The 14,536-nt window shown below is 38.8% G+C and overlaps 1 non-coding gene across 1 annotated transcript; it reads right to left on the bottom strand.

Moving 5' to 3' along the window:
* Positions 1–9,599: 9,599 nt before the first annotated feature.
* Positions 9,600–9,706, bottom strand: LOC141589327 (small nucleolar RNA R71). Its single transcript, XR_012520271.1, has one exon. It is a non-coding gene; the product is annotated as a small nucleolar RNA R71 (small nucleolar RNA).
* Between the last annotated feature and the right edge of the window lie 4,830 nt (positions 9,707–14,536).

Genomic DNA, 14,536 nt, shown 5'->3' with positions numbered 1-14,536 from the left:
GCTAGGGCCTCATATTCAGTCCAAGGTATATCTTTCATATAGACATGATCTCACCCAACGTACCCATAAATGATCCTTCTTTTTGGCAAGCCACCAAACATATTTTCCAAGAAGAGCTTTATTCCAAGTTTTAACATCTTTGATTCCAAGTCTCCCCTCATCCTTAGGAAGGCAGCAAGATTCCCAGTCAACATTAGGAACACCCTTGTAATCAGATGATCCTTTCCAAAGGAAGTTCCTACAGAGGTTGGTGATTCTAGTCATAATACCATTTGGAATCAGGAAGATGGACGCCCAATATGAATGCAAAGTAGTCAGGACAGAATTTACAAGTGTAAGTCTGCCTGCATAAGAAAGATGCTTAGTCCCCCATCCCCTAATTCTAGCCACAACTCTATCAGTCAACTTTTAGCCCTCAACCTTAGTTAATTTCTTAGAGGAAATAGGAACACCCAAGTACTTGAATGGGAGATTGCCCCTATGAAACCCAGAAATTTGCAAAATGTCATTAATAGTGCCTGAGTTGACCCCATTGAAATAAATCTCAGACTTGGTCTTATTCAAGCAAAGACCAGAAGCAGAGGAAAAAGTAGCAAAAGCTCTTAGGATCCATATTACAGATGGAGCATTCCCTTTGCAAAATAGCAGGAGATCGTCAGCAAACAATAAATGGTTAAGTCTAAGATTACCACACAAAGGGTGAAATCTGAAGCCATCTTGAGTAGCTACAACCCCAAGAATTCTAGACAGATATTCCATACATATAGTGAAAAGAAGAGGAGAGAGCGGGTCACCCTGCCTTAAACCTCTTTTACCGTTGAAAAACCCAAACTTGTTACCATTGATATTCAAAGAATACGTAGGGCTAGTAACACAAGTCATTACCAAGTCAATGAATTTTTTAGGGAAGTTGAGAGCTTGCATCATTTGAGATAGAAATCCCCATTCAACAGAGTCATAAAATGTAATAAAATAACTAAAAATCATTAAAATGAGCAATAAAATACCATAAATCTTAAAAATGACCTAAATATATTTTAGGACCAGAATATATAACATGCATTAAGAGTTCGTGGCTATATCTAATAAATCACAAATTTTTAGTTTTAATTAAGTTACTAATAACTCGAAAAAACTATAAATCGATTATGCATGCAACATCCTATGCTCTGATACCAACTGTTAGGTTCATATAACTATTATTAGACTTTTATAACGTTGAAAAAATTAACATTTTAGTATGAGTTCTTTAAATCTAGTGCACGCATAACTAAATTAGATATATAATAAGAAAACAATGGTTCTTATATTGTTGTTGGTTCGAAAAATAGGGCACAAATAAGGACACCTTCCTTATTTGTTCTTTAGCTTAACAATAATGGATGATCCTCCAACCTCAAGTGTAGAGATGCTTCTTAACAATTGCACCCAAGAAAATTTCCCTTAAAACTAATATATGAATTAACTAGATTTATATATTAGTATCCTTAAATGTTTCTAATAGTATTCATATTACTACACTAGTAATATTATGTTTTAATATTATAATATGGATGAACAACTTTACAAGATCTAAAACAATTTTAGAGAGAGTTGAGAGAGAAGGATAAGAATGTAAGCCTTAGAATAAGAATGAATAAAATTTCTCACAATAAAGAGGAGAGGCCGGGTGGGATGAAGGCCAAGCCAATGCATGGCTTCCTCTTTTCTTTTTCTCTTTTCTAAACAGTAGGCATGTAAGGCTAGGGCAATTAGGGTGATGATTATGTTTTGCCATTCAAAAATTAACAAACATAATAAGCCCTATAATCCCCTTAAAACCGGTGAACTACATAATTAGTTGATCCATTTTATTTTGTCAATTTGTCATTTGTCACACAACATGTCACATGTAGCATGTAACATGTTATTAATTAATTTAATGCATATTTATCAAATAAATATCATTATATACATTAATTAAATTACATATGACAAATTGTCTAGTAATTATTGATCACATAAATAAAATGGGTCATATAATTATAATTCACAACATTTTGCAATTATAATTAATCAATCATTCTTAATTTAATTGTTTCACAAAGAATAACGAATTTTAGTAATAAAATCTTTTAATTACTAAAATAAATCTTATTTAATCAAATTACAATAAGATATAAATATTCTCTCACACAAAATGAATTGTTCAAATTTAAGAAATTGATTAACTTGTATCGATATACAATTAATCAACTTTTCTATTAAGGGAATTGTCTTATAGGTGTGACCTTAATGGATCAACTGATCACCACCGTCAAACGACAGTAATGTTAAACTCTAGTTAGCTAATCATTACCGATTAATGTTGATCAGTTGACTATGTAATGAATCATCCCTTACGTATTCTTAATTTGAGATTTAAACATTTGATCGTACTATTGTTGAGGACACATACTCCAACAAAAATGACCTAAGAAGGTCGAGTAATGAGAACCGACAACTGTCTCGTATAAACTATTCCCTAACCTCGTTCAAGTTTCACCCTGGGTAACACGTAAGTGTATCATCCCTAGCGGAGTCGCCAAACTATGGACATGGGCCACGCCGCCGGCGCGCGCGGAAGGCGCTTGAAATAAAGCGTGCATTTGTGGTGTTGCCACCATTTTTTATGGGAAATTGGAACCGTTCGAATACCTCGTGCTATGTCAAGACACAAAGTAGTGACATGAACACTAAGAATGCGTTACCCTTAGCATTCTATGTCTAGAATGACTCTCATGGATGCCAATGAACACGGATGTTCACATAGATCTTGAGTAAGGGGTGAGGGTACGTATTAGGAAGTCCTTTTACTGAACACCTAATCCCGCCCGCCTCGATAGTGTCCTCTACTAATGATTAGGGAAGTCGTTAATATTTGATATGTCGTCGATTATATGCATGCAATGTAACATCCACAGATTAATCCTAACATGTGAGATTAAACTATGTCGGTTAACACGTAATTTAGCAAACAATTAAGGTGAAAGGTGAGAGTTAGATAGATTACATGTGAAAGACAAGTAAAATAAATAGTACAAGAGTGAAAAACAAACTCTAAATAAATTAAAATAATTAAAATTACAATAATTACAAGGTTTAATCGATTTACGTCAAAAATACATTTGAAACGGAATTTTGAAGATGAAAATAAATGAAGATAAAAAGGGTTATGAATTAATGTAATAAACTAGGTCAGATTAGAGATGATATTATGGTTATTAGTTAATTTAACACGTAATTAAAAACTACGTCTAGGCAAAAACGAGTTCAGGGACAGAAATCACCTCAGAACAGGCGCAGCATCTGCTGCGTCCCTTGAAAGAGGCGCAACTCCTCATGCGTCTGTTCTTGAGTTGAGTTCTGTCTCTGAAGTCAGAACCACAGTCCGTTAATGTTCATTGGTAAATTTTAAGATTGATTATTGGTTAGGAACTCGAGTAAAAGTGATTTAGCAGATTATATACATCTGGAACCGTCATAAAAGCAACAAAAACGGATTAAAACGAACAGAAACAAGTTAGATTTATTTACGGTGTCAGAATTAATTTAATTATTAAACTTGGATTTAAGACGGTTGGAAAATGAAACAGAATAGAATATGAAAGGGTATGTACAAAATACGAATCCCAGAAACTTGATATAGACAAATCGAGTTCCTAAAATCCGGGTTTGATTTAGTGACGAAAACCCGCAAATATCGAATTATAAGGGATTTTAGTCTAGATAAAGCATTAAGATCAAAAGGGAATTATCAAAAGATGTTTATGTACTGAAGGATGAAAGAAAATAAGCAAATAAGACGAAAAAGGCAAAACAATGGAAACCCGAGGAAGAACAAGAAGAGCAAGAGCAACAAGCAGCCTATGGAAGAGGCGCAGCATATGCTGCGATTCTTCGAAGAGGCGCAGCTGTCGCTGCATTTCTTCTTAACGTCTGATCTCCTCTGTTTTGTAAAAAGGGTTTTACAAAAGGGTTTTTAAGATCGATTTTGAATGTATTTTCGACGTAAACCTTACATTAATTGGTACAAAAATAAAAACATAAATTAAAAGTGGGATTTACGCCCTCATACTTACATGTTTGACGGAACGAGATTAACTAAGTTAACGTTAGTGATTGCTGGACTTGAATGTATGTAGAAAGTGCCCTCGTTAGAGGATTTTAAATTAATTAATTTATTGATGTGTAGTGGTCAAATTAGTCGGTCATGCAATGTGACTGCCTGACTGGTACTCAGAATGATCTGAGCTTACGTGGTCGACTGATCAAGCACGTAGGCGTTGAAAGCTTAGAGCAAGGTCTAAAATGCAAAGAGAGAAGAGAAGGGCGGACACTCGCGTGAAAAATATGGAGACCAAAGGTCTCTATATATACCAAAAAAATGTGGAAGAGTTTTGGAATGACGCAAAATTTGGAAAGAAATCACGGAAATTTTCCGTAAACAGCCAAACAAGGCTGGGGAAGAGGCGCAATAGCTGCCGCGGTTCTTCCAAAAGGCACAACATCTGCTGCGTCATTTCCCCAGAGGTTTCCTCCTCCGGAAGAAAGATTTCCGCGTTTCTGTTATGGAATTGCGGTAGATCTATACTTCCTTATTCCGTAAAATATGATATACGGGAGATATTTTACCAAAAGATATAAAATTTGATTGGGAATAAATATCTAGAATATTCTAGAACATTCCGACTCGGCTTTTTAAGCGGTTTCTAAGAAAATGAAGCGGTTTCTGACCCGGACTCCAAATGAACTCTAATTACTGTCAAAACGACCGTATCGGTACGTAGATGACGACCAAGGGGTAGACTCGAGTGTTTGAGCTATCATCTGTTGATAAACTTAAGAACTGTCATAAATCGTTCCGCGTACCAAACATGCTCGGCAGTGTAGAGGGAAGTTGTTTTTTAGACTTGCTTTGCTTAGGTCCCTGAAGTCGATGCAAACCCGAATTCTCCCATATTTCTTGGGCACGGGGACTATGTTAGCCACCCAGTCAGAATATTCGGAAACTTTTATAAATCCGGCTTTAAATCGCTTGTCTACCTCTTCCTTGATTTTCATGGCTCACTCAGGGCGCATGCGGCGCAACTTTTGTTTCACGGGTTTAGCTCCGAGCTTAATGGGTATCCTGTGCTCTGCAATCTCTCTATCGATCCCAGGCATATCTTTGTAGGACCATGCGAATACGTCGTTGTATTCGTGCAAAAGGTCGATGAATTGCTGTCTTTCCAAGGGGTTAAGGGTGGTCCGTATCCTAAGTTCCCAAGGCGTTATGTTGGTCCCTACGTTGATAAGCTCGGTCTCCTCAATGATGGGTGTTATATGTTAGCGTTTGTCGAGCTCTTTGGCTAGCTGAGGTGGGTAGTCACTCAAGTCAAATTCCTCATATTCGTTCAGAATTGCATTGCAGTTAGATTGAGACGAGTCGTAAGCAAACTTAGCATTCATTAAGTCGACCTGAGCGGAAAGCTCGGATAGGACAAAAAACTCATGGGAAATTAGAGGCGCCACAGTGGAGGAGGTGGCCCCTTGAAAAAGATCCAGGTTGCTACCTTCTGCGGGAGTAGGGGTGACCCTAGTTGACTCAGCCTCTGAGACAACCACAAATTTGTGATAAAACAGCAGAAAAAGGGACTTTGACCGGGTCGTTGGGAGCGTTAGGACCTAAGACAGACTCTTACTCAGACTTGTCATCACATTTAGACTCGGACCCAGACTCGACTTCACTTCCCTCATTGAACATGGGACCTTATCCAGTTGTGATCTTGAGACTGCGGCCTTGGCGATCGGTCCATTTGATAGTCTTCCTTCAGCCTTGGACAACTTTCTCTGGGTTAGCATCAGAGATTAAGGCAGTGGGATCGAACTGGTTTTATTTGAGAGCAATGTTGATGATGTCCTCATAGTTGAGGTGCTTGATGTTGTCTTCTCCGAAAAGGTGGCTCACGACCTTCCTGTCTAGGCAAGGGGTTGATTCAGACTTGGTCGACGCACCTTTGGTGTTGTTGGGGATAAAATAAAAGACTTCAACACCCGGGTATTTGACACTTTGATACGGGGTTGTAGATTGGCTCAGGGAAGCCGTTGTATAGCTCAGATTCTCCCTCGGGGATGAAGTAGCAATTGAGGGTCAAGTGATAGGGGCGGAGGATGTCTCCTTGCCTTTTGCGCTTCCTTACTAGGATCCTCATTTCTTGGATGTCTTCATCGGTCGACTCGTAGCCTAGTCCAAAAGGGATGTTGGGGATCTTGGCCTGTATCAGGGGAGGCAAGGTGATTTTTAGTGGGCTGAGAGGTAGGCCCGGGAAATAACCTTGGCTCATCAAGACGCGGTTGACTGTGAGATTCGAGAATGGATCCCAATCAAAAGGTGCTGGTTCGTCAGTTAGGGCATTCACAGCTTGGAATCCCTACATTTCGTTGTTGTCCTCTTCAATGACTTGAGAGGCTATTCCCTTCTTCATGATAGCCTTAATCGGGGATGCAGGGATTGTGATTGTTTTCCCGTTGAAGGGGACCCTAATTTTCTGATGAAGGGTTGATGTGACGGCTTTGGCAACGTGGATCCAGGGGCACCCAAGAAGCATATTGAATGATGCGTCGATATCGACCACTTGGAAACTGCCTTGTCTCTCCAGGGGTCCTGTTGCAATGGTCAAGGTGATGAGACCTACGACCTTACGATGAGTGATGTCATAGGCGCGAACTCCCTGATTGGTTGGGATTAGGTCAACTTCCTTGATCCTCAGTCTATGAGCCGTTTTGAGGGGAATGACGTTGACTGCAGATCCGTAATCCACCAGGACCATGGGTACGTTCTTCTTCAAGCACTGCACGGTGATGTATAGGGCCAAGTTGTGGTTGGCTCCGAAGGGAGGGATATCTTCGTCGGAGAAGATGACTGGGTTGTTCAGGTCAGGGACATCCCTAGTCATGTGGGCTACCACTTCTTCGGGTGAGGAGGTGGAAGGAACTGTAAATTTCCCCAAGGCCTGAAGCAAAGCCTGCCGGTGCTCGAAGGATGTGGCGATCAGCTGCCAAATGGATATTTCAGCCTTGGCCTTCTAGATTTGCTTGGGAATCGAGTTCTTGGGAACCCTGGGTTGAATGTCCACATCCACGACGATTTGGTCATTGGTTGTTGTCGGATTAGTTGCGGTTGATCTGACTCATATTTTAGCATATTTAGTCCCCGAATTAGCCTCGTTCCTATGCTTTTTAGTGCATAATTTGGTCATTCACTAACTTAATCTTTTGTTTTGCATATTCTTTGAGGTTTTGATCCCTTGGTAGGAAAGGAGTAAGAACCTTGCATTTTCATGGCAAAATGAAGCTAAATTGATTGAATCTAATGACCAAGAATCAAAGGGAAGACAATGCTAGAAGGCCTATGTAGATAATGAAGTAAATTGGGCAATGATGAAAAGATCCTTGCATCTCCAACAAGATCCTTGAGGATTATTGAAGAAAGAAAAGAAGAAGAAGTGACTGCCCAGCAATCCGAGCGTCGCAGTGCTCGGGACGAGCGTCCTGCCTTCCCACAATCCGAGCGTCCCATGGCCAAGACGCTCGTCTTGGTGCCTGATGATCCGAGCGTCGCCTTCCCCAATCCGCTCGGATTCCTCTCCAGTGCAAGCCGTCTCTCAGCCAAGCCGCTCGGGACGAGCATATTTCTTGAAGACTACGAAAACGGATATGCGCATCTCCTTCGAGAGGAGCACTTCCTCAACTTTTCTTAAGGGTCTTAATCGTCATTTAAGCCCTTAGTAACCCTAATTTATGTACCTAATCCTTAGTATAAATACCCCATTGTACTAATTGGATTATCATGTTCTTCTTATACAATCTTAATCTCATCTTAATCTTGTAATCAACTCTTAATTTAGCTTTAATACAAATCTCATTTCTTAATTTCTCTATTGTTCATTATTTATTTTGGGTAATTGAAGATTATTTGGGGTTTATTTTGAGGATTGACAACCATCTATAAATCATCAAGTACTTCTATTATTCTTTGCTTTATTATTTGGAATCATCTTTAGGTATAATTCTCTTAATCCCTTTTTAATTATTGTTAATCATCTTCATTTATTCATCATGTTTTGTCTTTCTAGTATGATTGACAACCTTGTTAGCATGTTAAACTTGATAATGAGTTAGTAGTCATCTTAACTAGGTTTAATGGGGAATTAGGGGAAACCAACATGGGGATTGATTAATGCTTAATCTAATACGCTTTCATAATTAATTTGCTTGCTTGTTGTGATTTCAACTTATGCACATGTTATGTTTGATGAAATGCGAGCCTATGAATCCTTGCATTTTTTACCCATCACTTATCTTTTAAATGAGACTTGTAAGACATAAACCAACTCGAGTCTCATTAGACCATGCATATAGTTGGATAGGGAGGATTAAGTCGACTTGTAGGTGTTGTACAATCTAATCGATTCGGCTCCGGGACCCAAACCTTCCTAGGGATTGTAAGATATACACTAACTCGATCCCATCACGATAATAATTGCTTGCATCTAGTAGAAAACATGTTTGTATGTTCGAATCCCATGAATCCTCTATGAACCCATAACACCCTAGTGCTTTTAATCAATTGTTTACATCTCATTTTAATCATCTTGATTGTTTATTTACATTGTTATTTAGCTTAGTTGATCTCCTACCTCAACCCAAATTGTGACACCTTTAGACACAACTATTTGCAATCGAAAATCCTACATCAATACCCGTCCCTTGGGATCCGACCTTTACTACCTCTTTACTAATAGTAGAGTAGTTTGTGAAGTTATAAATATTGTTTTGGTCTAGGTAACATTTTACGACGAGTAACAAAACCGACGAACCAAAAATGGCGCCGTTGCAGGGGATGGTGTTAACTTGATTTGATTTTCTTTGATTGTTTTTAGTTGTGTCTTTCTTTACCTTGGGGAAGTAAAACTCTTCAAGGTTTGTTCTAATTGTTTTCGAGTTGTTTGATATTTTGCATTTCTAGGAGATCACAAGGTAACTTGTTACCCATTGATCTTGAAATTGAAAGAACTTTGACCAACAATAGAAGACTTGCTAGAAATACTTTGAGAGGTATTGGTGAGATTGTGGATATTCAACCAAATACTATTGAGTTCATCAATCCTTTTTCAAGAGAAGGAGAGGATAACCCAATACAAAATCAACCACAAAATCAACCCACAATGCCTAAGTTTTCATCACATTCCATACCAACCGAGTAGAACCTACCAAATGGTACTCCCACACCACAACATTTGACCGGTAATTTCATTGCAAAATCCGCATTTATCCAATTAGTCGAAAGAAGCCAATTTGAGGGGATGCCTAGTGAAGACCCTCATTCTCATATGGAGACTTTTTGTGACTATTGTGATGCGATTTCTCAAACCGGAGTTACTCAAGACCAAATTCGATGGGTCTTATTTCCTTTTTCTTTGATTGGTACCGCGAAACAATGGTTAAAGAGCCTTGATAAGGCTACTTTTGGTATTGACTCTTAGAATAAATTGGCACTTGCTTTCTACAAAAAGTTTTATCCTCCGTAAAAGACTAACATGCTAAGAGCCCAAATCACGGGATTTAAACAAAGGGACGAAGAATCTTTGTATGAAGCTTGGGAGCGATTCAAAGGAACTTACCGCTCATGTCCTCATCACGGACTTAGAGAATGGTTCTTGGTACAACAATTTTGGAATGGTCTTTATGAAGACTCCCGAAACATTCTCAACATAGGATCAAATGGTATGTTCACCGAAGTTGACGATAATCAAACATGGAACAAGATTGAGGAAATGGCGGTCCATAACTCACAATATAATAGATCTCGGAAGGCTACTAGAGGAGGAAGGCATGAAGTGGACTCTATTACTCAATTGGGTGCTCAACTTAGTGCTTATATTGATACCATTAATTTCAAGTTTGAGAAGGCTATGGCTAAGCTTGAAGAAGCCTCTAAATCTAAGCAACATGTGAATGCCATGGTGGCATCTTCATCAATTCCAAGTGGAGTATGTGAGAGTTGTGGAACTTTGGGACATGACCAAAGTGAATGTATGGGAACAAGTGAACAAGTGAATGCTTTCCAAGCATACAAGAGTGGTACCCCTTATTCCAACTATTACAATGAAAACACCAAATTCCATCAAAACCTCTCATACAAAAACCAAAATGTTCAAAATCCTCAAACCACATACACCCCACCTCCAATGAGAAACCAAGCTCAAAGACCCTTTTACAACCAAAACCAAGGTTACCAAAATCAAACTCCATACAATCAAACAAATGACCAAGGTTTTGATGTTCAAAAAGCGGTCCTCCAAATGCAAAAGAACCAACAAGAATTTTTCACCCAAATGCAAAAGGATAGCCAAGCAAAAGACATCACCATTAGCAACATACTAGCTCACACAAAAATGTTGGAGACCCAAATGTCTCAATTGGCATCTTCAAGTTCACAAAGACAAAAGGGGCAATTACCACCTCAAGGTAATCCCCCAAGACAAGAATCAGTGAGTGCCATCCATTTGAGGAGTGGTACAAGGTATGATGGGCCGAAAAGGCCCGTTGATGAAGATGTTTTGAATGCTAGTGACAAGGAAAGAGTTGTTGAAAACTCTAGGGAAGAAGAACCCACCATTTAAGAAGCTTCAAAGAAGGATGAAGAAAAGGCCAAAGAGAAGGAGCCTATTGTGATTAGACTTCCTTTTCCAAGTCATCAAGCTAAGCCTAAGTTTGATGACCAACTTGGAAAATTCATAGAGATTGTGAAAAACTTGGAAGTCTCAATTCCATTTACGGAATTAATCAATCATGTTCTGGCCTATGCAAAGTATATGAAAGATATTCTTACGAAGAAGAAATCCATCCGGAAGCTTGAGACTATTGCTTTCACTAAGGTGAGTAGTGTCATCCTACAAGGAAGTTCACCTCCAAAACTAAAGGATCCGGGAAGTTTCTCCATTCCATGTGCTCACTATTGGTGACACTACAATCAACAAAGTTCTATGTGACCTTGGGGCAAGTGTGAGTGTCATGCCATATTCGGTAAGCAAGAGGCTAGGAATGGGAGAACTTAAGTGCACCAATATCACACTTCAAATGGCGGATCGATCTACGAAGACACCGTTAGGGGTATGGGAAGATGTGCCGGTAAGAATTGGCAAGTTCTTCATCCCGGTGGACTTTGTTATTGTTGACATGGAAGAAGACTCCAACATTCCTATCATTTTAGGAAGACCTTTCTAACACACCGCGGGAGCGGTGATCGATGTGAAACATGGAGAGCTCACCCTTGAAGTGGGAGATGAAACAATCACTTTTAATCTTGACAAGACGATGAGAGCTCCCAGATTACATGAGCCATGTTTTATGGTTGATCACTATAGCCGGCAAGATGATTGGTGTGAACATTATTTGCGTACATTTAGTCCCTTAATTGAGCCTATTTTGCATATTACTATAGCATCCCATAACCATTTTACCCGTCAAATGCCTTTTTTTTTGCTTTTCTAGTGCATTTCATATGTTTTGTAGGAAAGAAGACAATTAGGCGGAAATTCCCGTCTCCCGTGCATATTTGGAAGATTATTGACGATATTGGTTGAATGAGTATGGAAAGAGAGGCAAGAACTAAGATCAACAATGCAAGTATAAGAAGTATGCGAAAGGATGAAGCAAAGCACCCTGAGGAACGATCCGAGCGTCCTAGCTTCGAGACGCTCGTCGCCACCTCAAGCAATCCGAGCGTCCCGACTATCAAGCCGCTCGTCTCCCCTGCCCACAATCCGAGCGTCTTCCCTCTTTGTACGAGCGGACCGTGATGTTTTCAGCAAATATGCTCATCTCTTCGAAATACTTGCATTTCCCTACTTAGAACTTAGAATTGTAAATTACTAATTTAGCCTTATTTAACCTAATGATGCACTACTATTTATACCCCATTTGATGATAATCAAAGGGGGGCTCTCTTAGTAGGAAATTCTCTTAGATTAGATTAGAAGTAGATTAGAATAGATTACTCCTTAATCTTTTCAAAAATTACACATTAATCTTTCCTTAATTATTGTTCAAGTTTCTTACTTTTGGGAAATTGAAGATTATTGGGTTATTATTGAAGGATTGACCCCCCTTCATCAATCTATCAAGTTCTCTTCTTTTATTCTTTGATTTATTATTTGTATCATCTCAAGTTTGGTATAATTCCTTTACTCTTTACTCTTTATCGTTGTTTCCTTAAGCTCTTATCATGTTTATATTTGTTGTAATGATTGACACCATTAATGACATGTTTTCCATGATAATGAGTGAGTAGTTTCCTTAACTAGGATTAGTGGGTAACTAAAGGAATTAAACATGGGGAATAATCATGCTTAATCCAATATGTTTCCATAATTAATTTGCTTGCTTGTTGTGATGTCAACCTATGCACATGTTATGTTTGATGAAATGCTAGGCCTATGAATCCTTGCATTTACAACCATCTCTTATCTATTCAACTTGACTTGTAAGATATAAACCAACTAGAGTCTAGTTAATGCATAAAAGTTATTAGGGGGAAAGTAAGTCGACTTGTAGGTGTTGTACAATCTAATCGATTCGGCTCCGGGACCCAACTCTTCCTAAGAACCGTAAGACATACACCAACTCGGTTTCTTTACAACATAAATTGCTTGCAACTTTGTGAACATGTCTGTATGGTTAACTCCCATGAATCCCCTATGAACCCATGATATCCTAGTACTTTTAATCATTTGTTTACATCCTTCCTTTTATTGCTTGTTTTACTTTATTGCTTGCATTAGTCTAGAATACAACTACAAACCCCATCAATTGTGACACTAGCATAAATTGAGATAGATAGACTTAGAACCCAAAGCACACCGTCCCATGGATCGACCTCGACTTAACCACTAACTAGTTGTTTTGTTGAGACTATAAATGTGTTTGATTGGTTGTGTGACGACCAACTATATATTGTCCCGATCAAAATGGCGCCGTTGCCGGGGACGGTGTTATGTGATTAAGTTCTTACTTGTTTGTCTATTTTTAATTGTGCTTTAATCTTGAGGAACTTGTTCCTCAAGGTTCGTTTTACCGTTTTATTGTAGTTTCCATGTTTGTAGTTCTATCTTTATCTTGGTTATGATGATGACCCAAGACTTGACATATGGAGTATATGTTGGATCTTTTGAGTATGACAATGGGTATGGAGAGTTTGAGGAGCAAGTCAACACAAACCTACCTTACAACTCATACAATGAAAATCCTAACTACTACCCCAACGTTTCCCACCAAAATCACCACATCCAATATCAACAACAACCACCCACCCAAAACTCACTTTGCAATCAATTCCAAATGCCACAATATGAGCACTTTCACACCCACCCACAACAAAAAGATGAGCCCAACTTTGATATTCAAGATATGGTTCTCCAAATGATGGGAGACCAACAAATTTTTTTCACACAAATTTTAGAGGAGAGCCAAAATAGGAACTATGTTCTCCAAAGCATTATTACCCATGGTGAGGAGTTAGCAATTCGAATTGCCCAAATGAAAGCAACCCAAACAAACACTCCCCACCAATCCTTTCACATTGAACATGAATGTGAATTTGAGGCAATGACCTTTGATGAAGAAGATGTGAAGTGGGAAGAGCCAATCTCCCTGAGCTCTTGTTAGTATGAAAGTGTGGTATTTGTTGAGGAAGATATGAGGTTAAGTAAGCCAAATACTCTTAGCCTTTGTGAGTATGAGGGTGTGACTTTTGATGTGAACATTGAGATGGTGGAGGAAGAATTGTCGAGGAGTGAAGCTCCCAATTATGATTCATATGAAGATAGTAATGATGACAAGACCATAAAAGAGGCTTATGAAGAATACATGTCTTACAAGGACCTTTGGAATAGGGGAGAAGAATGGACTTGTGATATCACCTTGCTTGAGGAGCCTATCCTTGAGAAGTTTGAGGTATGCTTCCGTGAGGAAGATGAATGTCTCTTCCCTATTGACCATGAATACCTTTTATCACCCACCATGGAGCCAATCATTATTGGAGATGATATGGTGAACCTTCTTCAAAAAATCAAAGCATCATACAAAGGGTACTAGGTGGAAAAGCTCAAGAACAAACTTGCAAATGAACTTGCTTGTGGAAATTTGGCACCCACAACATCAACCCCTAAGGTATCTGGTCATCAATGTTATGAGAATTCTCCTTCTACTCTTGAAGGATTAATAAATTCAAATGCTATCATCATCACAAAAATTGAAGAAGAAGGTGGTAAGTGAAAGTCTCCGGACGAATATAAACCATACTTCACACCTTGTGTTGACAAGAATCATGGGCTTATTGGTTTGAAGCATTGGGAAAGCTCTAGTGGCAAGGACAAGATGAAAGAAAGAATTTACGACAAGCTTCCTTGGCCAAATTTCATGCTCAAGTGGAGCAACCCATACATATGCTTATTTGGAGCTTGTTCACAAGATT

Source organism: Silene latifolia, chromosome 6, assembly GCF_048544455.1.
Source record: "Silene latifolia isolate original U9 population chromosome 6, ASM4854445v1, whole genome shotgun sequence".
Classification (NCBI taxonomy): Eukaryota; Viridiplantae; Streptophyta; class Magnoliopsida; order Caryophyllales; family Caryophyllaceae; genus Silene; species Silene latifolia.
Note: the sequence above shows the minus strand (reverse complement) of the source record. Positions and strands in the feature narration are given on the sequence as shown.